General features: G+C 43.6%; 2 long non-coding RNA genes across 2 annotated transcripts; both read left to right on the top strand.

Annotated features, from left to right (window-relative positions):
• Positions 1-27,372, top strand: LOC309343187. The gene is made up of 3 exons (XR_014157165.1): positions 1-136; positions 815-1,023; positions 27,041-27,372. It is a non-coding gene; the product is annotated as an uncharacterized lncRNA (long non-coding RNA).
• On the top strand, positions 5,104-8,482 carry LOC309343178. The gene is made up of 2 exons (XR_014157154.1): positions 5,104-5,265; positions 5,739-8,482. It is a non-coding gene; the product is annotated as an uncharacterized lncRNA (long non-coding RNA).

Below are 27,372 nucleotides of genomic sequence, written 5' to 3'. Positions count from 1 at the left end.
ACCAATGTTCCCACTGTGGAAGGATGTGTGGATCCAGAATTGGCCTCCACAGCCACTTACGGACTCACTGTTAAATCTGTGTTCATGGAAGACAATCTTACTCAGCTACGAGTGATCACCATAGAAAGAAGACCAGGTAAACATTTTCACCAAAACTTTTCAACTCAAGTGAACCTGTTTTATTGTTGGTGTGCTGCCCAAGCTTCTTATTATTTATGGAAAGGCCTTGTTTGCCATTTGTTATATATTTTATGAAATATTAATGTTTTATATGGTTTTCCCTCTCTCCCTCACCAATGGTATAATGTATATGTATATGTTTTTAAAAGTAAGTCATTTAGAAAACCTTATAGGTAACAAGGTAATAAGTTTAACTAATAAAAAATAATAAAATAATAATAATATCAACAACAACAGCAATGAACACTGCTGGCTGGGGCTGATAGGGTCCAGAAACATCTGCAGGGCTACAGGTTCCTCAGCCCTATTCTAAAGGGATCGACAAAAGATTAGACTGTGAAATGAAAAAGGTCAAGAAAAGGGAATAAGCAGAAGGCAATGTTTCTGTGAAGACTTTTCCAGATGGTATTGTCAGTTTAATTTATTTCCTTGCTTGCAGTCTGACACTGTCCTTCGTTTTACCTAAGCATTGTGGCACATATGGTTTGATGATCACCTGCTGTTCAGAGATGCCCCATCGTACAGGCCCAACGGGGGAAACAAAGGACAGAATGTCGGAGCGTTTCTTTAGTTTCCAAAGCTTTGAAAACACACTCTTCAGGCATAATGTTGAAAAATCCATTTCCCCCTCCAGACCATCTGCAGCCTACTTTGATGAATCCCAGGAGCCTTTTGATGGCGGTGACAGTGGTCAAGAGTTGTGTGTGTTTAGCAATCCCTTCTCCCATATGTGTTCAGGAACCCTGAAGGCATTTGTGAAATCAACCATCTGACTGTATTTGGACTCTGGAGTTTCTGCTCTTCTGTTTTTTGCAACTTCGAGCCATGTTTGTTCAAAGCAAGGTTAGTATGGTGGTTATTTTAGCATCATGGTTAGAAATTTGATGTGGAGCAGCAGAAAAAAATGGAGAGTAGCAAGGAACATGGCAAAGAGCTTCCACCCTTTTCTTTCCCTCTTCCCTCTCACCACTACTTCCTGGCTCTGTATTTGGGAACAGCCACCGTAGTTGCATCTCTGCTTCATTAAGAAAGCATCTCATTCCAGCAGAGGGTCTGTAGGAGCTTGCTCTGAATGCAGGGTGAGGGGAGAGACTCCATCAGGCAAGGCCTCCTTCCACCTGCCTTGCCCCACCCTCTGGCCCTAGGAGTCCTCATAAGGAAGCTGTGCCTGGAGGAAGAACTTGAGGGGAGAGACCTCCTTCCACCTGCCTTGCTCTACCTCTGCTTCTCAATGTGTACTGTATAGTTTTATGTACTGTGGCTTGCCGTTGTTTTATTGATTATAGTTTAGATATTATTGTAACTGTTGAGTGGATTTCTGTTTAACTTTTATATGTTGATTATTATTTTATACTATTCTAATGATTGTTGAACGCTACTTTTTTGATGGAGGTTGCCTATTTTAAAGTTATGTTTTATTATCACATTTTTGTATTGCATTAGATTGTTATAAGATGTACAGTGGTGCCCCGCAAGACGAATGCCTCGCAAGACGGAAAACTCGCTAGACGAAAGAGTTTTCCGTTTTGGAGGTGCTTCGCAAAACAAATTTCCTATGGGCTTGCTTTGCAAGACGAAAATGTCTTGCGAGTTCCTGCAGGTTTTTTTTCCTCCCCCCCCCTTTTCTAAGCCGCTTATCCGCTAAGCCGCTAAGCCGCTAAAAGCCGCTAAACCGCTAGTAGCGCTAATCCGCTAAGCCGTCTTCGCAAGATGAAAAAACCGCTAGACGAAGAGACTCGCGGAACGGATTCTTTTCGTCTTGTGAGGCACCACTGTACATTTTTTGTTTCTTCAGCTTGTAAACCGCCTTGAGTATTGTAAGATAGAAAGGCGGTATACAAATTAAAAATGATGATGATGATGATGGTTGCTGCTCAAACAAGCTCTCTGCTCAGCCTGCCAAGGTCCTGGTTTGAGCAGATGGGTGATTGAGGTGCTGTGTCCAGGGAGACCTGCTCAAGCAGAGAGGCTACAAGAGCTCTCCTCTAAGTCAGCTTCATCAAACTGGGAAGCAAGCAGAGAGGAGTACAGAGACCAGATGGGCTGACTTCCAGTTTGCAGGATCTACTTTAGGTTGTTGTTCTACTAGATCTCTGAGATCCACCAGCCTATTTTGTGAGGCGCAAAGTGTCTGGACCACCATGGGAGACATGAATGGGGGATTTCCTCCCAAGGCAAATGTCAGCTTCAAAGGAGCATTTTTCTTCAAGACAACAGCAGGGAGGAAATTGTTAATTCTTTTCTGATCCTGAGAATTAGCATCCCCCATAATTGCAACCAAGGCCGCTTACATACTTCCCAGGCTGTGATATTTCAAAAGGTGCAAGGTATAGGAATATTATTGCAAAATATGATGTTTTTATGATATAGTGGCATATAAATATTTCTATAAATAAGTATATTTGTATGCTGCTTTTCAGGGCTAAACTCAGCAAGGCAACTCTCCTCATACAAAAATATCAGCCAGACTCCCCACCCCCAACCCTGATTTCTAGTCTGAATGGTCTTCCTTGTTGGTGATTTTACGAATTCAGGCAAGAGTTACACTGAGCATTGGGGAAACACTTCTCAAATCCACATATTATAGGAAATGATATAGATTCTAACCAGTGTTATTTCAATTTTGCTTAAGTATTTATAAGGCATCTATCACATGTGTTGTTTAGACGTTTGGAGTCAGCCTTATTTACAGACATTACATCTGCAATTTTGCTGAATGCAAGCATTCTGGCACGGTGCCTCATAGATATTCTGCATCTGGGATAATTTTCATGACCTTGCAAGAACACTTACTGGAAAAAGGCAGGTTTATATCCCACCACACAATTTTTTAAAATCCCAAGAAGGGAGGTGGAAGAAAGTGGAATAATAAAAATTAGACCACTAATAATTATGTAAGTAATAGTCATCTTGTTTGTTTGTTTGCTTTTTTAAAGAAAAGGTTATACAGCTTAAGGTCTTTATTAGGTCCATAATGGGTTTGTCTAGCTTCTTGTTTTATAAATTGGGCACATCTATCCTATAAATTGGGTGCATCTATCCTATAAATGGACGCAGGTGTCACTGTGGTCTAAACCACTGAGCCTAGCGGTTCGAATCCTCGCGACGGGGTGAGCTCCTGCTGTTCGGTCCCAGCTCCTGCCCACCTAGCAGTTATAAAGCACGCTGTGCAAGTAGATAAATAGGTACAGCTCTGGCGGGAAGGTAAACAGCGTTTCTGTGCGCTGCTCTGGTTCGCCAGAACTGGCTTAGTCATGCTGGCCACATGACCCAGAAGCTGTACGCCGGCTTCCTCAGCCAGTAAAGCGAGATGAGTACCGCAACTCCAGAGTCGTCCACGACTGGACCCAATGGTCAGGGGTCCCTTTACCTTTACCTTCACCCTATAAATAGACTGGTCACCTATGCTGGTTCCTTCCACCATTCCTCTGCATCCAACCAGCCCTTGACTTTACCTGGGCAATAAGGGTCTTTGGGTGGTAGATGACTGGGTCTGATCCCTCCTTTCTACCATCCAGATAATACCATGTGTGATTAGGAGGGCTTGTTAGAGTTGGTATCTTTAACAGGGCACATGGTTGCCCAGCTCATGCCTTTCTTCTCCTTTATACAAAGGGGAAGGGTAGTACAAGTTGGGGTTATGTGATTGGGCATCTCCATGATGGGGAACCTGTGGTCCCTCTGCTGCTGTTGGACTCCAGCTCCCATCAACCCCTACCCAGCAGGGCCAAAGGTTCCAATGGTGATGGGAGTTGTAGTCCAGCAACATCTGCCGAGCCACACCCCCAGTGTAGAGCAAGTGGGCATGTCTCTCCGCTGGCAGCACAGGGAGGAGTACTTTTGGCCAGGCCTACCACGACTACAGATCCTGAAGCTGAGGCTCCAATACTTTGGTCACCTCATGAGAAGAGAAGACTCCCTGGAAAAGACCCCGATGTTGGGAAAGATGGAGGGCACAAGGGGAAGGGGATGACAGAGGATGAGATGGTTGGGCAGTGTTCTCAAAGCTACCAGCATGAGTTTGACCAAACTGCGGGAGGCAGTGGAAGACAGGAGGGCCTGGCGTGCTCTGGTCCATGGGGTCACGAAGAGTTGGACACGACTAAACGACTAAATGACTAAACAACAACAACCACGACTACTCAGCTGGAATTTGTATCTATAAAGTTAGAAGCTCTTCTGGGATGAGAAATGTGATATTAAGTCTGGCTAGAAGAAGACAGATTTCATGCTTATACTTCTCCTCTCCACATATAAAAACACTGGAAATTCTACCTTGTTTGCTGATATACTTTTATGATTCAGGTGCAGAGTTACTTTTGCTGACTTACAGTGATGCCAAGACCACAAGAGCCATATTATTTATAACGTCATTCTAAAATTCATTGATACAAAAGTTGGTGGACACCCTTCGTTATCACAGTCTTTGTTGAATCAGCTCTTTTCCCATGTTGTAATCCAATTATTTCCCATACAATAAGAGAGGATAAGGGTGAAGCAAACACTTGAAACACATTCCTTGGGTTGGGGCAACCAATATGGTGTCCTCCAGATGTTTCTGGCTCCCAGCCAGCATGGCCAATAGGCAGGGAAGATGGAAGTGCTAATTGAAAAGCCTAGTTTTGGAAGAAAAGCAGAATCCTAGCGTGACTTAGTTGTATAACTGCACCATATTTGTTACAGTTATTAATCCCTTCCCAGTCGGCTTTGCCCAATTTCTGTTTTTGTCTGTTGCCTTGTCCACATCCTTTCCTGAGGAACCTGCCTCTTCTCTTCAGCCAATCAGCTGTAACTATGTTAATGGGATATCTACTGTGGTTGCTAGGAAAGCGGCAGCTGACAAAAACAGTGATTTGTGACATCAGCATTGTGACATCAGGCCAAAGATCTACCAAGTCCAGCATTCTGTTCTCACAGTGTCCATCTAGATGCCTCTAGGAAGCCCACAAACAACAGCAACTGGATTCCCAGCAACTGGTGTTCAGAGACATATTGCCTTCAACAATTCAGGCAGAACATAGCCATCAGAACCAGTAGCCACTGGTAGCCTTGTCATTCTCAACTTTCCCTTTTAATGATATTCAGGTTGGTAGCCATCAATATATCTTGTGGTAGCAAATTCCATAGTTTGTCTATGTGCTGCGTGACAAAGTACTTTGTTTTATCTGTCCTGACTCTTCCTTTTTTAAAAAAATTGATACAACAAGGAAAAAAAAGAAAAGTAAACACAGATACAGAAATACCCACAGGAATAACAATAAACACAATTTTTTCTTAACAAACAATAATACATAAGTTGGTCTTAACACTATAGACCTGACCTTCCATCTACTCCTTATTTCAATTTCATATTACTTCTTGCCAATACACACTTTTATCATAATTTAACTTCTTCTTAATATATCTTAACTCTTATGTCTAACTTGCAACTGTTACTGAAGTTCCTCGAATGCTGCAACAGAGTTTAAACTACTATATTTATATTTCAAATATTATTTGAAAACCTCCCATTTTGAGACAAATTTCTGTTTTGATTTATTCTTTATTTTTTCTGATAGACCATCTAATTCGGCATGTTCTGTCAGCTTTTGGATCCATTCATGTACAGAGGGGATTTCAATACTCTTCCATTTTGCCACAATAAGAACTCTTGCTGCCGCCGTGGCGTATAAAAAGATACCCTTCATTTTTTGCGGAATATCCATTGTCCTGACTCTTCCAACATTCAGCTTATATGAAAGAGGGAGAAGAAACCCACATTATCAAATCAGACCTTCTTGCTCCTTGCCTTGGGCGAATTGTGGGTCATGAAATGCTCTTAACATCCTTTTCTCTTGATCCATCCCAAATATATTTGCTGGCTGGTGCTCGGGAAACCATAGAGATAAGGAATCAAGCAAGCAAAGATGGTAGCAATGGGTGCATGGTTCCAGACTGCATTCCTATTTAGGAATGCCTATGCTGAAGAATATAGCATTTGTCATGCACTGAGCTTGATTCTGAATGAAGTAAGAACAGGGAAAGAGAGATCCTTCCCTCTCTCCGAAAAGCACTAGGAACTGCCAAGGAAAAATGGGTTTTTATTTGTTATATGGTGTGATGATAACTTTCCAGCCTGATCAATAAAGGCATTAACAGAGCCATGGTACGTTTGGCAAAAGCCTCTGCTGCTCAGATTCAGAGAGATATATGCCTGTATGAAGTTCCATCTGACATCACACTGCTACTCTGAATGAATGTGAAGGGCCCATCTGTGTAGGCTAGAGCCTTAATTCAACACAACAAGTGACATTCAGCGTCTAGACTGAAAAGGAAGGACAAGGGTTATGCTGATGTCATACTCTGACATGGAAAATCTAGAGGAAAATGCCTAACAGTTTCATTCCATTAGACCTGCTCCCCTCCTCTCCTGTCTCCCACCCCACCCCATTTCCAAGCAAGTGGTAATGGGACTATTAAAGAAAATCAAGCTGCAAATTAGCATAAGATTAAAACACATGTACAAGAATCCTTTTCCTAAGCCCATTTATTCAGCGCTAGCAAAATGAAGCCCATTATGATGGGGGTTTTTTTTTGTGTGTGTGTGAGAGAGTGTGTGTCTAGGAAGAGTTTGTGCATTTGGAGGTTCCCTGGTTTGTGCAGTTTGTGCACAGAAGCCCACTGCATGCGATTTCTATGAATTAGGCTCCAGTGTTTGTGGTGCAATGCAGATTTTATCCTCATTGCTGTCATTACCCTGATTGGAAATTAAACCATTGGGCTTCATCTGCCCTGGTCATGTTAGCTGTTTGGAACAAACCTTATGCTTAGATGCATAGTTCTCCATTTTACCTACCTAGCCCCATCCTGTGTTCTGTTGGTCACACTGCAGTGTGACGTTGGAGCATGCTGGAACATTGGAACAGGTTTCTTGTATATGTCTGCTGCTACAGCGGCCCAGCTGAGAGATGGAAAGGGCTCCGCGTTATGTTCCTGAAAAACCACAGGGTTTGCGACAGGGGATCAGGAATAGGACCAAGTGACAATCACGGTTACATGCCAGACAATTTGGGTCAAGAGACAGACTTAAAACACAGGACTGCAATATCCAAGAGTAATTTGTGTGGCTGATAGGAAGGGGAAGAGGGCTGGCTAGGCTAGTCTGAGACTGAAGAAGGCCAGCCCACATACATGAATGCTTCTGAAGAAATAAAAATAAATTAATCTCCAAACACAGAAAACCAGCACGACAGGGAGAAGGCTGCCCTAGAACTTTTCTTCCTGAAATGCCTAGCATCTTGATGTAGAGATGATCAACATGGAGCACCCCACATAAGAACAAAACAAGTTGGAAGCACAAGAGACTCTTCATCTCAGGGTGGTGGATTTGAGTCCCACGTTGGGCAGAAGATTCCTGCATTGCAGGGGGTTGGACTAGGGGGTTGGGCCCCTTCCAACTCTATAGTTCTATGATTTCATGCTGGAACACATCGCAAGTCTTTCTAGTCCAGCATCCTTCTTCCCACAGTGGCCAGCCAGCTATTTCCACCAGGAATCCCACATGCTCTCTGCCCAGACTGCAGTCTGACGAAGCATAGACCATACAGACCATAAGCGCCATACATTTCTGAAATTTGGTGACTTTGCGTAGGATGCTCTGATAGTGCCTGCTGTGGTTGCTAAGTCTCTGAGATTGGTTAACCCCAGTGATTTCTGTGCGACTTTACTGGAAAACTGGAAGACATGGTTTGCATTTGCTTGTGTATTTTTCTTTTACCAACCAATTGTGTTGTCCTTAATAGCTACCAGTATATGTTTTGATTGTATGGTTTCCTTGGGGTGCCTTTGACTCCAATATCCGATTGGAGTGATTATTTAGTTGTTGTTGGTTTTTTTAAAAAAATGTACCAACCAACCAATACTGAAAAATACTGTAAAGAAGGGGGGGAAAGCAAAATACAAAATGCAGGTTAAAGCAGTAAAATGCATTAAGCAATGCTACCTGGAAAAGACTGGGTGGAGCGGGGGGGAGTAAGGAGCTGCTTAAAAGAAAAAGTTGTTGGTGCCATTCTAATTTCCAGGGAGAGTCTGTTCCATACTACAGATATCACCTTACTAAAAGCTCTGCCTTGCGAACTCCTTAAACAGACTCCTGGGGCATGTGGTACCCACATTAGGGCTTCGCTTGATGATCTAAAGGTTCAAGTAGGATTGTATTATGACGTATTTCCTCCCCCCCCCTTCTCTCTTTCTCACTAACTTCTCTCTCTCTTTCACACTATCTTCTTATAAATGAAATTATTCTAAGAAAAGAAAAGAAAAGGGTTGAGCAGGCTAAAAAGGCAGCCTTCCAGGCAAACAGATACTAAGTTGTTTACAGCTTTGTATACCAACAGCTCCCAAGGAAGGAAGGAAGGAAAGAAGGAAGGAAGGGATAGAAATTTAATAAATAAACAGTAAAACCTTAAACTTGGCCCAGTAGCTAATTGGTAGTTAGTGCTGACCCCTTAGCACAGGCTTGAACCTCGGCCCTCCAGATGTTTTGAGACTACAATTCCCATCATCCCTGACCACTGGTCCTGCTAGCTAGGGATCATGGGAGTTGTAGGCCAAAAACATCTGGAGGGCCGAGGTTGAGGAAGCCTGCCTTAGCAGCTATATTACATATTGATGGTAAGTTGTCCCTAACAGCATCCAAGTTGCACCAGCTGCAGTTCCCAGGGCAGCCGTAAGGACAGCCCCACATGGAGTGTGTCGCAGTAATGCAGTCAAACAGTCAGTTTTTCTGTTGAAAAACGGTTAAATTGATGGAAGTTGTCTGTGGTAGTACATCAGCCCTAGAAGGGTGGGATAGGAACTTCTCTAGAAGTACAATATGCATTTTCGGAAATGTAAAGAGGCGGAAGGGACATTCTTTCACCTCTGGTGGACTTGCCCGAAAGTGAAGGCCTTTTGGGAGATGATTCATAATGAACTAAAAAAGGTACTTAGATTTACCTTACCTAAGAAACCGGAGGCCTTTCTTCTGGGCATTGTGGACCAGAGAGTACTTAAGAAAGATAGAACTTTTTTTATGTATGCTACCACAGCAGCAAGGATCCTGATTGCTAAGCATTGGAAGACACAAGATTTACCCACACTGGAGGAATGGCAGACGCAGTTGATGGACTATATGGAACTGGCTGAAATGACTGGCAGAATCCGAGACTTGGGAGAAGAAACAATCGAGGAGGACTGGGAAAAATTTAAAGACTATTTGAAAAAACATTACAAGTTGTATGAATGTTAAAAAATGCACTTTTTAGAAATTCTTGCTTCAGCATCGGTAAATTAATGAAATGGAAATTAAGGTACAAGAAGTCAAAGGTGGAATGATGAAATAACTTTATTATGTTTAAGCTAAAACATATAAGATTCGGGTTACAATAGTTTTGAAATTAGGCAACATGATAAAATGAAAGATACAATAAGCTTTGAAATAAGTTAACAAATTGCTGATATTTTGTATTACAGAGAATGCAGGGTTTGGAGGATGTGGGGAAGTCCAATAGATGTACTGGAAAAAAGGATTATGGAAATCTGTAATTTCTTTACTGTATTTTTCTATTTCTGTCTTTATTTCTTTTTTCTGTATTTCATAAACTTAATAAAAATATTATATATATAAAAAAAATAGAAGTACAATATGCATTTTCTATACAAGTAGAATATGTTACAAAAAGGCGGAAGGCTGCATTGTGGGCTTTTTTGTTGTTGGGGGGGGGGATAAGAAATTTTAATAACTGGTGCTAACAGTGGCGCTCCTAACTAGGCCCAGTGGCTGCCACCTCCCATCTCAAGGTTGACCCTGAAATGATGCTGTATCATGACACTGATGGAGCATAATTCCAGGGGCATTGTGGGAGGAAATGGTGGCCCCTTATTGGCCGGTATGTGAGAGAATGTATGTCAAGTGCTCTGAATGCTCCAAAATGCAACTTTATTACCGCAGCAAATTTGGAATTCCAATAACGTAACATGAGGTTTAAAAATCACTTTAATAGATGGTGATGCTTCTACTCCAGCAACTCCTAGCAGAGACTGGCGAATAAGTGAGATTTTGGTAGCTCCCAAACAGCGCCGGTTTCCCAAAGTCATTGGTTTTCAGTCATCCACCTGAGAGTTGTGAAGAAGGATCATGAATAGGATTTCATGTTGTCTTTTTTTTTTTTTTGCACTCCCCCAACAGATGCCACAATTTCCTTGAGCGCCTTTGTAGACAGCATAAATTAAAAATTAAATTGGGTTGTTGTTGTTTTTCATTTGGAATGGATTAGTTGATTGCAATTTATAGCACAATAAGCAACCTCCCCGAAGCCTTATATGGCAAATGCACTATAACCTTTGTAGATTTACTACCTATGTGATAAATGTTACTGAGCTAATAATAAGGTGAAGGGAAAGCAAGGCCACGTTTACCTGATTTTTCTGCTTTAGAGGGAAATTGCTAGATGGCAGATTTCGTGGTCTAGCTGGCTTTATTGCTCATTTTCAGTTTTGCAGCTTTCTTTGTTTGTTCTCATGGGTCATAATGACTTCTGCAAGAAAAAGAAATTGCATTTTCCTGGGCGCACTGAGCCAGGGTGTTAGGCAAATGTGAAAGGTGATGATGGAATTTGGATTGGCTTCCAAACCAAGCTCAGGTCACTGAGGTTTAAAAATATTCCTTTCGAAACCAGTTCATATGTAAAATCCTTATAGGCTAGTAAAAGTAAATTAGCGACAGAGCTAAACCTACTGCATTGGGGGGGGGGCATTTTCTGCAGTGTTTGAAAAGTGCCTTCCCTTTACAAAAAATATTCATTTATTTCATTATATTTCCTTCACTTGTCTTCACTCACCATTGCCCTCACTTGCCTTCCACGACAGCTTTCTGTAGGCAAACTTACATTTTCATTTCACTCCTATCAAAGTATGTTACCTAATGTTGAATTTTGTGGGTGGGGGAAATCATACTTATGACTAATCTAGAAATGGTGGCAAAGCACCCACTGAGAAAAATGGTACAAAATCCAAAGAAAACCATGGCTTTAAAGAGGATTGAGGAAAGTTGAATACAGATGCAATCTAGGTGCTTTTTGGTTGAAACTTTCCATCCCTTCAACATGGCTGGTTTTAGTTTCTACATTAAAATCAAAACTAAGGAAGAATTAGTGCACCTCTAAATGAAATAACACACAATGTTATTTTAGGATTGATGTTTTACATTGCTTGCCTATTGGAAAACTTTGCTATATATGAAGCTCACCAAGACCAGTTCTTCTGTTTTCTGTTTTCTTTAGGGTGGGAGGGCGGGAGGAAGAGAGAGGAAGAAACAAGCTCCATTTTCAGATGTAAAAGATTCTGGCCTCTTGCCAGCTGCTAGACATTCAAGAGGTATAGTGTAATTCATCCGGCAGTAACGTAAAGTTTTGTTAGCAGACTCTGTGCTGGCTGCATTACTAATGTTCCATTAAATTGGCCAGCTCCATATTAAAAGAAAGATCTATGTGCTCTGTACACCCTTGCAACAATAATGCTTGACAATAATTACAGTGACACCCAAGTGGAGGTGGTCTGGTTGGCACCAACAGCACAATATTTCTCTTTAACAGGCGCTTGATCAAACATGTTAGCAAACAACGGGAAAGGTTAAGATTATAGCAACAAGGTGGGGGGAAACCCCAGAGAAGTTAGGCTGTCTTTTTCTTATTACTCATGCTTAAGAGAATATTTTCAACATGAATGAAAAACCTACACGGGACAAATGCCCTTCATAATTAAAACTCCTGACCTGCACTCACCTGCCCAAAAGGAACTGTGTGTCATGGTAGGAAAGCTGTTTTTGTTGTGGTCCTTTGGGAAGCAGAAAAAACGAGCTAGCCATGCTTGTTAGTTATACAATATATCACAGGAGAGACTTCTTTAGATGGGGGAAGCTATGGGTCCTCCTACCAGCACATAGGAACATAGGAAACCAGGCCCTCTGACGGTCCCTATTTTCCAGGGACAGCCCCGGATTCACAGAAGCTGTCTCAATTTCTGATTTGATCCTGGAACGTTCTGCTTTTCCTTAGGATTTCCCCTTATTTTCATCAGAGAAATGTTGGAGGGGACGTATCTATTTTCATTGGAGAAACATTGGAGGGTATTGAAAAGGCTGTCCCTATTTTCATCGGAGAAATGGGGGGGGGGACTATGGAGTTCTGCGACTCCTGAGCTAAGGAGATAAGTAACTAGACAACCTTTAGAAGACATGTGGAGGGAAGTTTTTAATGTCTAATCTTTTATTATGTGGGAAGCTGCCCAAAAAAGCTCAACAACTTTGGTTTCTTAAAAAAAGCTCTGCCCCAACTACACCGCTGCTTTCCTTAGACATTATTATAGTTTGGCATTCTGGGCTTCTAGATCACCCATGGGTGATATGTGGAATTCTATACCACCCATGGGACCCATTGAACACATCTCCCAAGTCTTCCTCTTATTCTCTGCCCCCAACTTTCTCTCCTCCTCATGGTTCCTTCCATGGCATGGGGGCTAGCCTGGAAACCTCTGTTTGGCTGCTGCAGTATCAGACAAGTCCCAAATTCTGTGCCTCTTTTTTCATTCCCTCAGAATTGTCGCATACAAAGTGTAGCCCCCTGATGGCACGCTAGTATATGGAACTGATCATTGCTACTTTCCATGTAGGGTTGCCAAATGATGAGGGGAAAAATAGCTGGCCTGCTCCTGTGCTTTTCAGATCACGCTGAGGTCCAGAAATCAGCAGCTGAAGGCAGCACGTCAGGGCATGACAATAGGCACCTTCATCTGCCAAGGCCTACTAAGACCCGAAACAGAAGCTGGTAAAGAAGAATTGGCAACCTCACCTCAGTTTGAGAGCTGAATGCTTGAAGCCACCCTTGCCCAACGCTGTCCAAAATTTTGTCAGATTTTCCTGCTGTGTTTCCCTCCTTGACTTTGAGGAGATGATGTGCATCCTTTTGTCTGCTCTGGACTTATTAACTTGCGCTCCAAGTTCACAGCCCAGGAGTGAATGTGGAGAAACCTAATTTAAATCAGTTGGCAATTTCTATTACAGAGGGAGGAATAGGAACTGTCGGCAGGCCACTTCCAGATGCTCTCTCTCCTCTGGAAATCAATCCCTCAATTGAAATGGGCTGTGTTGTTTGCTTAATGAAATCCTGTATTCCATAGTCAATAATGCAGACATGCTGCTATTAGCATTAAAAAAAATAAAAAAAATCCAAAACAGCTGAGTTATTAATGTTAGAAAAACAGTGGCAAGGCCAGACTCAGCAACTAATACTCTTCATGATGTTTATTGGCACTAAACATATATTATGTAGTCATTAAGCAGGATGGTTGTGTGCAGTCTCCGTAATATTTTTTCATGCTTTCATTGTGTTAGAATGGTAGGTTCTGTGTCGTGTAGAAACACAGACAAGCCCTTGATGTTAATGATCTCTTAAAACCACACAAGATAAAGCGCACTATAATATGCCGTTTTACTAATGACTTGATAATATATCCGCCCCCTCTCAACATTGCCTCCTCTGTTCATTCATAATCTTACTAAAATCCGCTTTCCCCCGCTTTATCTGATAAGCTGTCTCTATTTCCCTGTGTTTCAAGCCAAACCTTCCCACTAACTCAGCCATATTAATGAGCACAAAAATTATAAGCCATGTTTTTACTCACCCACATATCACTTTGTTAAGTTTTTTTTTTTAGTCAAATTTTACAGAAGCTTTCCTGCCTGGTCGTCTTGAGGCAACTCCTGTTCACCACAGGAGACTAGCCAAGGCTCTATATAGCTTTGCCAACCATTTCTAACTGCTGCAGTCATTTTTGGCAACACTATACTATTTTTTGTTACAAGGGGTTGTAGCCAACCACAGCATTATGATAGCAGACACCACTTATGCCTACGCAGTGGGGCATTCAGTTTTGTAGGTCCCAATGTGGATTGCCCATTCCCCAAAAGGTTTCTTCAAAGGATCCAAGATGGGGGTGGCAGCCCTGCAGAACAGTATAAGATATGATATGGAACACTCTTGTAGGTGCCCTGCCTTGCATGAGTGGAAGGCTTTCTGCTACTGCGAGACCAATAGTGCCAAAGTCAATCCAGTGGAACATCCCTATTTTTAGTTACAGATAGGTAGCCGTGTTGGTCTGCCATAGTCAAAACAAAACAAATTCCTTCCAGTAGCACCTTAAAGACCAACTAAGTCAGTTCTTGGTATGAGCTTTTGTGTGCATGCACACTTCTTCAGATACACTGAAACAGAAGTTTCCAGACCCTTCTATATAGTGAGAAGGTGGGGAGGGGTATTACTCAGAAGGGTGGTGGGAATGGGTGATTGGCAGATAGCTGTGATGAGCCTGTTGACGACTCTTAACGACTGCAATAGGTCTTACAGGAAAAAGCAAGGGGTGAAAAGGTGAAAAATGGCTTTGTCGTGTATAATGAGATAAGAATCCAAGGTCTTTGTTCAGACCAGGTTTCTCCATGGTTTTGAGTTTGGTGATAAGTTGTAATTCAGCAGCTTCTCTTTCCAGTCTATTTCTGAAATTCCTTTGTAGTAAAACAGCTACTTTGAGATCTTGTATAGAATGTCCTGGGAGATTGAAATGTTCTCCTACTGGTTTCTCTGTCTTGTGATTCCTGATGTCCGATTTATGTCCGTTTATTCTTTGGCGTAAGGTCTGGCCTGTTTGTCCAATATAGAGAGCTGAAGGACACTGTTGGCATTTTATGGCATACACAATGTTAGACGATGAGCAATTAAATAGTCCCGAGATGGTATGTGTGATGTTGTTGGGGCCAGTAATGGTGTTGTCCGGGTGTATGTGGCAGCAAAGTTGGCATCTGGGTTTATTGCAGGCTCTGGTGCCAGTGTCCGTGTTAGGTCTGGTTGTAGTATTATTGTGGGTTAGGAGTTGTTTAAGACTGGGTGGCTGTCTGTAGGCAATGAAAGGTCTTCCTCCCAGAGCTTGAGAAAGAGAACTGTCATTGTCCAGGAGAGGTTGTAGATCTCTGATGATGCGTTGTACTGTTTTAACTTGGGAGCTGTATGTGATGACTAGAGGTGTTCTGTTATTTTCTTTTTTGGGTCTGTCTTGCAGCAAGTTCTCTCTGGGTATCAGTCTGGCTCTGTTGATCTGTTGTCTAACTTCATCTGTTGGGTATTTTAGTTCTAAAAAGGTTTGCTGTAGATCTCTTAGGTGAGAGCCTCTGTCTGTAGAATTGGAACAGATGCGGCTGTAACGTAGTGCCTGGCTATATACAATGGACTGTTTGGTATGTTTGGGATGGTAGCTAGAGGCATGTAGATATGTTTGTCGGTCAGTTGGTTTACGGTATAAGGTGGTGTCTATGTGCCCATCCTGTATTTTTATAGTAGTGTCCAAAAAATGTATTTCTTGCATAGATTGATTCATTGTTAGGTTGATTGTGGGGTGAAAATCATTGAATTTCTGGTGGAAGGTGTCCAGGGTCTGTTGACCATGTGTCCAGATGATAAAAATATCGTCAATGTATCGCAGGTACAAGAGAGGTTTGAGTGGGTAGGAGTTTAGGAAACGTTGTTCTAAATCTGCCATGAAGATGTTGGCATACTTTGGGGCCATGCGGGTGCCCATTGCTGTGCCGCTGATCTGAAGGAACAGGTCATCACCGAATTTGAAGTTGTTGTGGGTAAGGACAAATTGGCAGAGTTTGGTGGCAAAGTCCGCTGTGGTTTTATCTGAAATGGTGTTCCTTATAGCTTGTAAACCATCGTTGTGTGGGATGTTGGTATACAGAGATTCCACATCCATAGTAGCTAGTATAGTATTGTTGGGAAGATTATTTAAAGATTGTATTTTCCTCAGAAAATCTGTGGTGTCACGTACATAGCTGGGAGCACTGATGGCATATGGTTTCAGAACAGAGTCCATATAACCGGAGACACCCACTGTAATAGTGCTAATACCTGAAATGATGGGGCGTCCTGGATTTCCTGGTTTGTATATTTTAGGTAGAAGATAGAAAGTTCCTGGTCGAGGTTCTGTTGGTGTGTTAGTGAGGATCTGTTCTTGGATGTGTGGGGGTAGTTCCTTAACAATCTTGTTCAGTTCTTTTTCCTGTAAGACCTATTGCAGTCGTTAAGAGTCGTCAACAGGCTCATCACAGCTATCTGCCAATCACCCATTCCCACCACCCTTCTGAGTAATACCCCTCCCCACCTTCTCACTATATAGAAGGGTCTGGAAACTTCTGTTTCAGTGTATCTGAAGAAGTGTGCATGCACACGAAAGCTCATACCAAGAACTGACTTAGTTGGTCTTTAAGGTGCTACTGGAAGGAATTTGTTTTGTTTATCCCTATTTTTGTCAGAGAAACATGGGTTAATGTGAAATGTCCTATACAGGTTTATCAAGACAACAGGTCCTGTTTGGCTTTGCTAGCTTCAGAGAGTTGCAAGCAAAGAACCAAGTACTTGCAGATCAAATTACATCGTGCAAGGGAGTGTGTTTAGAAAGGGCTCATTCAGGTGTCCTATATGCCAGGAAACAAAATTCCTGCAGATCTGTTGTCTAAGGTTGTTAACAGAGAACAACTTCAGGTATATGTACAGCGGTTGCAGTTGGGTTGAAATACTGCGCCATAGGTTCCATGGAAAGGGGGAGCATGTTGGAAAATTCCATTCCACCTTTAGTTGCAGACATGGAACTGTTGCATGCCACATGTCTGTTTACATATCAGCACAGCTTGCTGGGAACTTCCGTTGTGTATATAGCTTTTGCTTTCCCCTGTCTCTTGGAGAAGACAAAAAGAGAGATGACATGTTTCTTTGTCCTGATTTATGATTAATAAATCCGTAGTTGTAGTATGCTTCCACAAGCCCCATGCTTATTCTGTGTGCGCAGTTCGCTCTGCTGACATAGTGTGCCCTGGCTTTGAAGCCCGGGTCGCTGAATTACATCAGAGCAGAGGCTGGTGGGTCTTCGCAGCGGGATGGCTGGAAGGAGACAGCTCAGCTGGGGGCTAGTCAGTTGGCCTTTCAACCCTCTGCATGCCAACAGTTCTGTGACCCCCAAGCCAAGAAGATGAATAACTATTTAACCTATAGAAGATATGAAAGCAGCTTTTTTTTTTAAAAAAAAAAGTTTCACGTTTTATTATGTTTTTATATATGTTGGAAGCTGCCCAGAGTGTTTGGGGCAACCCAGTCAGATGGGCAGGGCATAAATAATATTATTATTCAATAGGATATCCCTGTGTAGCAATACCTCAAGGACTGCCTCTTTCCATATGAACCTACCTGGACCATGGGATCATCTTCTGAGGCCCTTCTTCAGGTGCCCCCTCCTCGAGAGGTCTGGAGGGTGGCAACACGAGAACAGGCCTTCTCTGTAGTGGCTCCTCGTCTTTGGAATGCTCTCCCCAGGGAAGTTCGCCTGGTGCCTTCATTACGCACCTTTAGCTGCCAGGCGAAAACATTATTTTTTAAGAAGGCCTTTGGCTGATCTGTTTGACATTCTATACCCTTTTAAAATGTGGCTCTTTTCGGGGTGTTTGTGTGTTATTAGGTTGTTGTTTTTTCTGATTATATATGTTGTGATCTTTTCTGTGAATCGCCCTGAGACCTCCGGGTATAGGGCGGTGTATAAACTCAATTAATAATAAATAATAATGATTTTCATTGGAGAAATGTTGGAGTGTGTGGGGATGCCTTTGAAAAGCAGACATAAACATTCTAAGGCTGCAGTCCTATGGATACTTATGGAATAATCTTTGCATGAGGGCCCAAGACAACTGGTGGGAGAATGACTAGTTTGCATGCAAACCCCTTTTCCAAGTGAAAGGGGCTTATGGAGGGCGTTTTGTCTAGACTCTCCCCCAAATGCAGCTGGCTCTGCATTCACTGAAAGCTGCATCCTGTTCTGTGCAGGACGGCTGCAGTACTCTTCACTCTGAGTCTGGGTTGAACAGATGAGAATCACAGGCACCCTCTCATCCATGAACTGACCTGGGCTGACCCTTCTTAACTTATGAGAGCTGACAAGATCGCAGCCTGAGGTGATATGACCAGTGGCACTTCTTCTGCCTGCCTGTTCTCTTCCTTCCTTCCGCTTTACACTTATGTGAGTGTGTGTCTTAGTCTTCCCTAAATATTGTAACTCAAGCTGACAAAATCCAGGAACTTGCAGATCGAGTCTCTTGGTTTGTCCTGAGCTCACCCTGCTATGCCGAAGCTCTTGGCTAATATCTGTGATATTGCCTTCAGTGGGGCAGTGGTAGATGAATTAAACACAACTTTTTACTCCTTCCTCCCTTCTCTCTTCTCCCCCTCTCCCCCCCCCCTGTATTTATTAGTAGCGAATTGAGGTTAACAACGACAATTCAGCCCTAGAAGTGATAACAATAATAGGTTACGGAGCATCTTCCTTGGTCGCAATCTGGGCAGAGGCACCAAAAGTGGGCATCTAAGATCTTGCAGCATGTCCCCAGATATTAAAATACAGTGGTACCTCGGGTTACATATGCTTCAGGTTACATACGCTTCAGGTTACAGACTCCGCTAACCCAGAAATAGTACCTCGGGTTAAGAACTTTGCTTCAGGATGAGAACAGAAATCATGCTCTGGTGGTGCAGCGGCAGCAGGAGGCCCCATTAGCTAAAGTGGTGCTTCAGGTTAAGAACAGTTTCAAGTTAAGAACGGACCTCCCGAACGAATTAAGTACTTAGCCCGAGGTACCACTGTAATGCTAAATGATGTGGCAGGCATTTCAGTATGGAACAGTCAGGTGAGTTTTTAAAATGGAATAGTGAAAAGCTGGTAGCAGCTTACTCAGAGTCTGATTGAGGGCAGCAGGCCTGGTACATCGGGTGCCAGGTTTCAGGGTATCAGTTTCCTCCCCCACGGTAGTAGATAAGCAGAACAAAGGAAAAGGAGTCTTCTTACCAGTTAGAAACTTTAATAATCACACCGAACACATCTCCCAGAATGGCAGTGCTCCCAGTTAAGGACCCCACCCCCTTCTGTCCCTATTAATCTACATCACTTCTACGTTTTATAATCTGAGCTTGTACCCTCTGTGCTTTCTGTTCTGCCACTTTCTGAGCTCTCTGTGACTTTGGAGAAAGGGCGGGAATGCTGTCCAGAGACTGTGAATCTGTTAACCCTCTCTCTTCCAGTTTTTTCCCTCTCCTAGCTGTTCCCCATCCAGTATTTCCCAGCTTCTGCCTTCTGAACTATGTCCCTCTGCAAACCACTGTTCCAAATCTATATTGTCCTCCTGCTCCTGGGAAGATTCAGGGGGAGGGGGAGGCTCCCACCACTCCTCCTCAGTGCAGTCCTCCTCAGCATGGTCCCTGACACAGGGGCACACTTGCTGTTTCTCATTGGCTCTTTGTCTGCAGCAGCCTAACACAGGAAAGCACATTCAGCAATGGAATACTGTTGGTGGGAAATGAGTCAGAAACAACAACCAGATATAGGTGGCACTGGGCAGCAGCAGTTGCCTATGCTTTGGCCAATAGCTTTGAGCAGTAACAGTCTGTCTCATCAGCATGAACTTTGGATTTCGGTAGCTGTTCTTGAAGACAGGATATTGTCTGAAGGCAATAACAGGCTGGAGGTGGGCCCCAAAATGGGAAATTGAATCAGAACAAGACAGAGGTGTTAGGTGTTCTGAGATCCTGATTCTGGGAAAGGGTGAGGAAGGAGCAGTTGTGTCATTTGGGGTACTCATGGATCACATGTAACCTTAGTGGTCTATTTCCAGCTACAGCTGGTTTGGCAACTATGGTCCATCCTAATCCCAGGTGACTTGACTGCTGTACTTCATGCTTTGATAGCCTCCACAATGGATCATTGCAGATATGTGGAAGCTCAGATAGGGCTCCAGACACCTCTATCTGCCTTTCAGGACCCCTCCTAGGCTCTTAGGTTCCATCCCTTACTAGTCCTGCTCTGCACCCTCCTCAAGTGTGTTTTATTTTTTATTTTTTGGCCTGGCTGGAAATTTTTACCTTGAACTGACATGGGCTTCAAAAGCCCCACACATGAGACTCTCTTTTGGCTGTTCTCATAGTTTGGTATCACCTTTCAGAGTGAGCAATCTGGGTCCTAGTTCTCTATCTTCATCTCAGGTTATTATTGTCCTCAGTTACACCCACAAGGTAGGCTTTGCTTTTATTAGGACTACAGTATTTCCATCATCCAGAGATGGGATCCAACTCTCATTCTCATCTGTTGTGTGCCTCATTGTACTACTCTTTTCAACTATACCAGGACCCACAGGATTGGTCTGCCTGTTGCTAAAGTCCACTGGTCTTCCCTTGTAAGCGCCTTTGGGGCTTTAAAAGCAACCAGGACCTTTTCAGTTGTGGCTCTTTCAGCAAGGCTCTTTGAAACGCCTTGCTCAAAGAAGACTGCCAAGTTACCTTTCTCCTAGCTTTTAGGAGGCTGGTTGAACACATTTATTTTGTAAAGCTTTCAGGATTAAATGCTGCTATTTTAACCCTGACATTTGTGTGCTCTCTATTATGGGCATATTTTATTTTAAAAAAAATATTATTGGGGTTTTATTTTTATTGCTTATTTTAAGTACAGTGGTACCTCGTGTTAAGAACGCAAATCATCCTGGAGGTCCGTTCTTATCCTGAAACTGTTCTTAACCTGAGGTACCAATTAGCTAATGGGACCTCCTGCTGCTTTTATGTGGCCGCTGCGCGATTTCTCTTCTCATCCTGAAACAAAGTTCTTAATCTGAGGTACTATTTCTGGGTTAGCGAAGTCTGTAACCTGAAGCATCTGTAACCTGAAGCGCCTGTAACCCGAGGTACCACTGTAAGATTTAATGCTAGGTAAGGGTAAAGGGACCCCTGACCATTAACTCCAGTCTCGGGTGACTCTGGGGAGCAGTGCACGGAAACACCGTTTACCTTCCTGCCGGAGCGGTACCTATTTATCTACTTGCACTTTGACGTGCTTTCGAACTGCTAGGTTGGCAGGAGCAGGGACCGAGCAATGGGAGCTCACCCTGTCATGGGGATTCAAACCGCCAACCTTCCGATCGGCAAGTCCAAGAGGCTCAGTGGTTAAGCCACAGCACCACCTGCGTCCCAATCCGATTTAATGCTATTTTATGCATATTACCTCGGAGATCCATTTGGACTGAAAGGCTGCACAGGAATTAAATAAAGTCCATCACACCAAACTTTTCTAGTGGAAACATCTAGGTTTGCAAAAGCATTTAGTCCCAAAGCAGTAAAAAGGGTGGTGGGTGGGAAGTAGGTGAGATAATTTGCATATGAAAACCAATATTTCATCGTATGTGTCAGGGACGCAGCGAGAGCGCAGGGAGGGGAGGAGATGGAGAGCGAGGGGGAGCAATCCGAGGGCAGCGTAGGAGAAGATGACAGTAGCCCGAGAGATTCCATGAGCCTCTCCAGCGAATCGGAAGATTCACAGAAGGGGGCGCCGATGGCCAGGGCAAGGGGGGCCCCAAGGGGGACACCCCAGAAGCAAGAGGCCAGCGGGGACTCCCAGAGCAGCAGTTGGAAATCAGGACCAACTTCCCCACCAGAGCGTAGTGGGGGGGAGGAGTCCCAGGTATCAGGGCCAGTATATTCACCACCAGCGAGAGAAGATGAGTCAGGGTTGGCCACGCCTCCATCGGAGAGTGAGGGAACGGTCAAGAGGAAGGTTGCCGGCTGGGCGCGCGCGCCAAGTTCAAATGTACAGGCAGGTAGCCTGGATAGGGAACCAGGTCCTAAAGCCCGCCGGACGGAGGGGCAAGAATCAGGGGGGTCAGCGTCAGAAGAGTCCAGAAAGGACTCAGCGGGCAGGAGGGCCCAGAGGAGGAAGGAGCTAAGGAAGAGGTGGAGCAAGGCTAGAGTCTTAAACTGGTGTGGAAGGGGAGGAGAGTCAGACGGAACTTCGCCGGTCTAGACTTTAAGATGTAGAGCGGCACGCTGCGGCTTTGAAATGGAAACTGAACTTTAATAAAGACTTTTGTACATAACTACAGCCGGGTGTTGGTCCTTTGTGAGCTGGGACCTAGGGGCGGCTCTGACAGTATGCATCTTCCTCTGATAATAGGAAATTATCTCCAAGGAGGTACAGCTCTGTAGAAATCTAATTGGACTTCTAACAACTTGCAGAAAGAAAACTCTTAATGCCACATTTTAACACATGCAAATGTTGGATATTGTTTAAAAACAACCACCTCCCAGCATACGAGCTCAATACGGTGTGCATCAAGGGAGTGTAGCGTAAATGGCCCCATTCTCCACGCAATTCATGCATGTAACTCCCATTGACATGAAAGGATGCTGTGAGCAACTCTGGCTGAGCTAACTATAGCGTTAACAAGAAGCTCACAATTAGAGACAATTACCTTGGGCTTTTTGCACCTGGTGCTTACAAGGTGCCTTTGTTGGCAGGATTCCTTGCAGGAGAGAATCTTTTTCCAGCCTGTGCTCCCCCAGAGTCTGAAAAATCTCGTTGAGAAGTCCTTTAGTCTAAGGCCTAGATCTTACTGAAGTGGTAAACTTGTGTCGGGGCCGTTCCACTTTGGACTGTAGGTCATGGGATGGAACTGTCACCTCCCTCCTAGCCACTACAAGGGGGGAGGGGAGATTCCTACACATAGAAAACCAGCATGTCAGAACGAAGGCTAGGCCAAGAGTCTTGTCCTTCACATATGTGCTTTGTTTTTGTTGAGTAACAGAGCACTCAGTAGTGTCAGTCCCTGCAAAAAAAAGTGGTACAGCTCTCACACAAGATGACCACCTTGGTTCCCCCTTACTGATTCCCAAATATGATCCTGGGAACTAAACTAATAGTGTGGGCTGGGACAATTGTCAAGGGTGCTGGGTGGATAATCCATTGAACTCAGATGTCTGTTGCTGGTGGGGGGAATATTATTGTTCTTCAGTAGTCACTCCCCTAGTTTAGTGGTTCTCAAAGTGCTCAGGAGAATATTAGGGTTCTTTGAAAACTTATTAGGGATTTCTCCACAAGCAGATCAGTAATGGGAAACAAGCTTCTCTGAAAGGCAAGCTTGCTTACCACTATCAGTCCCGTCCCCCATAATGTGCAGCTGCCAGAGAATGCTGGGTGTGTTCCGGGTTGCACCCAATTTAAGAGCAATAACAATGAATGCTTGATGCACTTGGCTAGTTCTGCAGGTAAATTACAGCTGTGCTCCAGAATTCTCAGCAACGTGCCTGTCCTGGTGAAGATGCTGATCACACAGGAAGGGTGATGGCCCAAGCAAGAGGGAGGTCAGTAGATCCAGGGAGGCAAGGTGAGGATCAGCACCCTGGACAGGGACCAGGGTGTTGGTCACAGGACCAGAGTTAGTTATCCTGCCCCATGAGGCAGAACATACCAGTTATCTCAGCAGCGTCCTGGAGCAACTGGCAGATCTTTATAGCCTGGGGTAGGAATTCATAGAGCAGAGGCCCCACCTCCTAAATACTGAATCTGGTCAGTGACTTCCTCTGCAGCTGTTGGCTTCTTCTAGGCTCTGGGGTTTCAAGGAGTGGGGATACATCCTCAAGGGCTCACTCGGTTCTCTGAGGAATCTGTGGACTATTCATCAGAGTTCAGCAGCAGAGGTGTATCCGTGGGGTTCAGGGGAGGAGATTCAGGCTCTGGTGCTCATGTCTCCTCATGGGACAGACCATGGAACTGATCCATCTCCTCAGAGCTGCTTTCATGGAAGGATTCAGTCCCCAAGAATTAGTGGTCTGAGGTCAGCACAGTGCCAAGTCTCTGTGGCAAATGTGGCATGGGCAGATCTCCCAGGAGCTAAACATTGTAAAGGTCACCACACCAGTTAGTAGAAAGGTCAAGAACTGCAGAAATGAAGACCTTTAGGTTCTGGATAAAAATTAAATTCCAGGAGTGCTGGAATCTGTGGGGAAGAAGAGGGAAAAACAGTGGGGTGGAAGAAGAACAAAACCAGGAAGATATTTTCTTTGGCCAATGGAAATGTTCCTAAAGAAACAGAAATGACACAGCTGTTCCTCTAACATTCAAAATCTTGCTTCGCCCAGCATTTCCCCAAAGTATTCCCCCCTCCACTCAGCCCTGTTGCGGCCACAGTGAAATTGATATCAACCTGCCCCTTATAGGTTGTTTGCAAAATCAACAAGAAGGATTTCACACTTGCTTAAAAACAAACATTCAGACTAATTGAATTCAGGAACAAGAACAATCTCTCCTGTCCTCTGTCTGTACATGATATATGCTCTCTCTTATCAGGAGTGCCTGACGTTAGAAGGGACGCACGACCTAACAACAGTGTTTGCTTTCTTTTGCTAGGAATTTCTCCATTCTCTTCACATTGCAATTTAATTTTCTTCATTGGTTGGATATCTGGAGCAGGGTTCAGTCCAATGAAAAGAGCTTCAGGCTCTGTTTATCTATCTACAGACACATACGCCTTTGGATCGGCAAGGAATATTTGGGCATTTAAATTTAAACACACCATCTATGAGATATGAATGTTATAGCCAGTTCAAAGGAACGACTGCCATGCTCCTTCACTGCCTTGCATGGCAATGTGATATTCCAGTTTTGCAAGTACAATGACCTTGGAGCATTTATACAAATGTGCAGTGAGCACATCTCTTTCACAGTGTCCACAGAAACTGGATGACCGCTCAGATGAGCTGGCTTTGTTGACATATTGTCAAGGTCAACCTTAACATTAGGTAGATTGAGATAGCTGCCTCAGGCAATGGAAGTTTGGAAGTGTCTCTGTGTGATAGGAGTCCCCCAAGCTGTTTCCTCTGAGTCCTGCACATGTTCCTGTCCTCCTGAACCGGTGCCCAAGCGGCAGTGATGCTTGTACATGCATTGCTCCACTCACATGACACACACTGGTGCCACAGATGCTGCACTATAGCCATGTAGAGAAGTGAGCAAGTTGCAGTGAGGTGTTGGAGCACAGCCATGTGTGCGACACGGCCTGCCCTGTACCCTATGAGCTAGTTTGCAGACCTCAGATGCAGTGGAGAAGATTGTCCCATTGCCAGCAATGAAATAAAATTCAGCTTCCAGTCCGGCTTCTATATGGTCACAATAGATCTTGCTTCTGAATCATAGAATTGTAGGAATTGGAACAAACCCTGAGGACCATCTTGTCCAACCCCCTGCAATGCAGGAATATGCACCTATCCCATACAGGGATCAAACCTGCAACCATGCTCTAACCAATGGAGCATTTTTCATGCTACAATATGTCCTTGAGCAGTTAAGGATTTACAGTGGTACCGTATTTTTTGCACCATAACGCTCACTTTTTTCCTCCTAGAAAGTAAGGGGAAATGTCTGTGCGTGTTATGGAGGGAATGCCTACGGGTGGCATGCCTACGGATTTTCCTCCTCTAAAAACTATGTGCGTATTATGGTTGGGTGCGTGTTATAGAGTGAAAACTATGGTACCTGGTTATGAGTCTGGGATCCATTCCGGAGCCCTGGACGCTCAGTGAAAAGGACGCTCGACAAAGCACTGCTCTGTGCACGCACATGGAGTGATTTGCACTTCTGCACATGCACAAGCAGCAAACCTGGAAGTAACCTGTTCCGGTTCTTCTGGGTTTGCCGTGGATGTCCACCAAAATGGACGCTGGACAGGGCGGACTTATACGGAGGTACCACTGTAGTTCCATTTGTACTAAACTGTGTGGATAACGTCAACTAAGACAGAGGGCTTATATACTCGGGACATATTATTGCTGTGCTCTTCTGATTACCTCTTCATAACCACAAGCCTACTTCTAAGTGATGTCTATAGATAATTAACTAGCAAACATCGACCTGCAACTGATGTCCTGCAACCTTAGTTCAGGGGGCTTGTCCTATCAGCACTGGGATCTTTTTGGGGACAGAAAGGGCTAAGGTGAAGTAGAGTTCATAAGAGAGAGGAATAAAGATATGGATGGGGGAGAAGAGGAAGAAAACATGAAACAGGAATCCCACATGCAAGTTTGGGGTTAAAGGTGGCCTAAAAGGCTGGAGATCCCTGTGCTTTGCTTGAGCAATGCCAAATGACAACTATTGGGTCTTAAAATTAAGTTACTGCGTGGTGAATGCTATAGAATGTAGCTATATGATCCCTGAGTGAATGTAGCTATATGATCACATGATCTGGTGACAATCCACTCCATAGAAGCAAGTAACAATTATGAATGAACCCCAAGCCAAACTAGTCTTTTGTATACGATAAATCAATACTTCCTCTAAACCATTTGGCAAATTCTACTTCCACTAAATCAAAGTGAATGTTTGTAGTTTGGCTCTTCTGAAAACCCTCTCCCCCCCCCCTTATCTTTCTATCTACCGATACGTTTTAGTTTTTAGTCTGCAGCCCATGCAATCTACAATGAAGAATTTTTATTGTACATATAATTTTGTGTTTTTTACTGTTTTTTTATCTCTTGTATTTTTCAATTTCCTTGTTCACCAGTTAGATATTTTCCTTTAAGTTCTTTAAATAAACAATATTTTGGCTAGTGTAGCCCTAAGAAACTGCGCCACCTCTGGCTGAAATCTCACTTTGTTCACAAGTTTACCTTAGGCGAGTGACTGTTGCTCAGTGTCTGTGACCCCTTTCTTTAATATGGGAAAAGCATCTTATAAGAATTATAAGATTAACAACGTAATAGTTGCCAAGTGCTTTGGGCACTGTGTACATGCTAAAAACTATGATGATTTACCTTTTAAGTATAACTGAGTGAAGACTGTTCTCCTTCTCTTTAGTGTTCAGATGTGTGTCCTAGAAAAGGGATATGTAAAATTGTGCTGTCTAAGACTGCTGCTGCAGTTTCTTTATATATTTTCACTTTCTCAGAATGAAACAAAACTCCTTTGTGGACTGAGATGCTCTGTGTACAGAAATGAATGGAAGGTTTCCTGGAAAAAAGGAGAGGAAGAGTGGCGTCTTGGATGATTGACAAGATAATTATTTTAATTAGTCCAGACCATACCCTTAGTCGAAATGTGCAGTAGATGCACAACCTTTTTTTAAATTGAAAGCACAGATTAGAACTTTTGAATAGTCTATTGCAGTGGTCCCCAAACTGTGAACCACCAGCCTCATGGTGGTCTGCATTTGCATACGGACTTGTGGTTGAAGATGGGAGATGGCATATCCATTGTATTAAATATTAATATATGTTTCTG

This window comes from Podarcis erhardii (genome assembly GCF_964252035.2).
Source record: "Podarcis erhardii genome assembly, chromosome: 5".
NCBI lineage: Eukaryota > Metazoa > Chordata > Lepidosauria > Squamata > Lacertidae > Podarcis > Podarcis erhardii.
The sequence above is the reverse complement of the archived record's forward strand: the minus strand, read 5'-3'. Positions and strand labels throughout refer to the sequence as shown.